Source organism: Bison bison, unplaced genomic scaffold (genome assembly GCF_000754665.1).
Source record: "Bison bison bison isolate TAMUID 2011002044 unplaced genomic scaffold, Bison_UMD1.0 scf7180017864011, whole genome shotgun sequence".
NCBI lineage: Eukaryota > Metazoa > Chordata > Mammalia > Artiodactyla > Bovidae > Bison > Bison bison.
Window position 1 is genome coordinate 110,025 of NW_011494583.1, and position 2,795 is coordinate 112,819.

Below are 2,795 nucleotides of genomic sequence, written 5' to 3' on the forward strand. Positions count from 1 at the left end.
AACGAAGATCATGGCATCTGGTCCCATCACTTCTTGGGAAATAGATGGGGAAACAGTGGAAACAGTGTCAGAATTTATTTTTTGGGGCTCCAAAATCACTGCGGATAGTGACTGTAGCCATGAAATTGAAAGACGCTTACTCGTTGGAAGGAAAGTTATGACCAACCTAGATAGCATATTCAAAAGCAGAGACATGACTTTGCCAACAAAGGTTCATCTAGTCAAGGCTATGGTTTTTCCTGTGGTCATGTATGGATGTGAGAGTTGGACTGTGAAGAAGGCTGAGTGCCAGAGAATTGATGCTTTTGAACTGTGGTGTTGGAGAAGACTCTTGAGAGCCCCTTGGACTGCAAGGAGATCCAACCAGTCCATTCTGAAGGAGATCAGCCCTGGGATTTCATTGGAAGGACTAATGCTAAAGCTGAAACTCCAGTACTTTGGCCACCTCATGCGAAGAGTTGACTCATTGGAAAAGACTCTGATGCTGGGAGGGATTGGGGGCAGGAGGAGAAGGGGATGACAGAGGATGAGATGGCTGGATGGCATCACTGACTCGATGGACATGAGTCTGGGTGAACTCCGGGAGTTGGTGATGGACAGGGAGGTCTGGCGTGCTGCGATTCATGGGGTCGCAAAGAGTTGGACACGACTGAGCGACTGAACTGAACTGAACTGATGACCCTCTGATGTTGGTCTTATTAAACTTATAATAAAATCATAATAAAAATATTTTCTTCTACCTAAATTTAAAGCAAAGGTAGAAATATTGAATTAAATATGCCATTTTATTTATCTTTAATTACTTGGAGAAAATATTTTTAGAAAACTATAGATTTGAAAGCCAAACTATAAAGACTTGAAGGGGCTTTATGAAATCAGTGGTGGTATCAGAATTGGGTCATAGTTCAATTTAGTTCAGTTGCTCAGTCATGTCCGAATCTTTGCGACCCCATGAACTGCAGCATGTCAGGCCTCCCTGTCCATCACCAACTCCCGGAGTCCACCCAAACCCATGTCCATTGAGTCGACAATGCCATCTAACCATCTCATCCTCTGTGGCCCCCTTCTCCTCTTGCCTTCAATCTTTCCCAGCATCAGGGTCTTTTCAAATGAATCAGCTCTTCGAATCGGGTGGCTAAAGTATTGGAGTTTCAGCTTCAATATCAGTCCTTCCAATGAACACCCCGGACTGATCTCCTTTAGTTGGAGATCCAACTGGTTGGATCTCCTTGCAGTCCAAGGGACTCTCAAGAGTCTTCTCCAACACCATAGTTCAAAAGCATCAATTCTTTGGTGCTCAATTTTCTTAATAGTCCAACTCACACATCCATACATGACCACTGGAAAAACCATAGCCTTGACTAGATGGACCTTTGTCAGCAAAGTAATGTCTCTGCTTTCTAATATGCTCTCTAGGTTGGTCATAACTTTCCTTTCAAGCAGTAAGTGTCTTTTAATTTCATGGCTGCAGTCACCATGATTGGTGACTTTTAAAATCATGGCTGTAGTGATTTTGGTGCCCCCCAAAATAAAGTCTGACACTGTTTCGCCATCAATTTGCCATGAAGTGATGGGACTGGATAACATGATCTTCGTTTTCTGAATGTTGAACTTTAATCCAAATTTTTCACTCTCCTCTTTCACTTTCATCAAAAGGCTCTTTAGTTCTTTCTTTATTTTCTGCCCTAAGGGTGGTGTCATCTGCATATATGAAGCTATTGATATTTCTCCCGGCAATCTTGATTCCAGCTTGTGCTTCCTCCAGCCCAGCGTTGGGTCATAACCAGTTCAAAAAAAGATTGTCAGAGCTAGAAGGTGAGTGCCTCTCAGAAAGCTCACATCAAGGCAGAAGTTTATAAACATCATTAAATTCACCAGTAGGTGAGGCTTTAAATAACTTACTTGTCTGAAATACAATTTGTGCCTGCTAGTATCACTATACAGAGAAGGCAATGGCACCCCACTCCAGTACTCTTGCTTGGAAAATCCCATGGATGGAAGAGCCTAGTAGGCTGCAGTCCATATGGTCCCAAAGAGTCAGACACGACTGAGCAACTTCACTTTCACTTTTCACTTTCATGCATTGGAGAAGGAAATGGCAACCCACTCCAGTGTTCTTGCCTGGAGAATCCCAGGAATGGGGGAGCCTGGTGGGCTGCCGTCTATGGAGTCGCACAGAGTCAGACACGACTGAAGTGACTTAGCAGCAGCAGCAATATCATTATATACATGGTCTAATCAGAACCTAGTGATGTCTTTGTTGTGCCAGTAAAATTATGGATTCATTATGTGTCTAGATGTGGTGATACATTTTAAGGTATACATTCATCACAGCTTTCTAGTATGTAGTACAATATTATTAAATTAATCCCCAGAACTTATCATAACTAGAATTTTGTAATAATTTTAATACTTCCCCCCATTCCCACTATCAATCACCAATCAATCTACTCTGTAGAATGCACCAGGGAAACCATATGGTCCTACAATTTTTGCTGTTGTTGGAAAGTTTTTAATTACTGATTTACTCTTCACATATTACTTGTCTGTTCAGATTTTCTATTCTTTCATGATTCACTCTTGGTCTGTTGTATGTTTCCAGAAAGTTGTGCATTTTTTTCTAAGATGCTCAATTTGTTAATATATAATTGTTTACAGTAGTATGTTTTGGTCCTTTTTATTTCTGTGATATTTATTTTAATGTCTTCTTTTTCATTTATAATTTTATTTGAGTCCTCTTGTTTTCTTGATTAGTCTAAAGTTTTGTCAATTTTGTTTATCTTTCAAAGACTCAA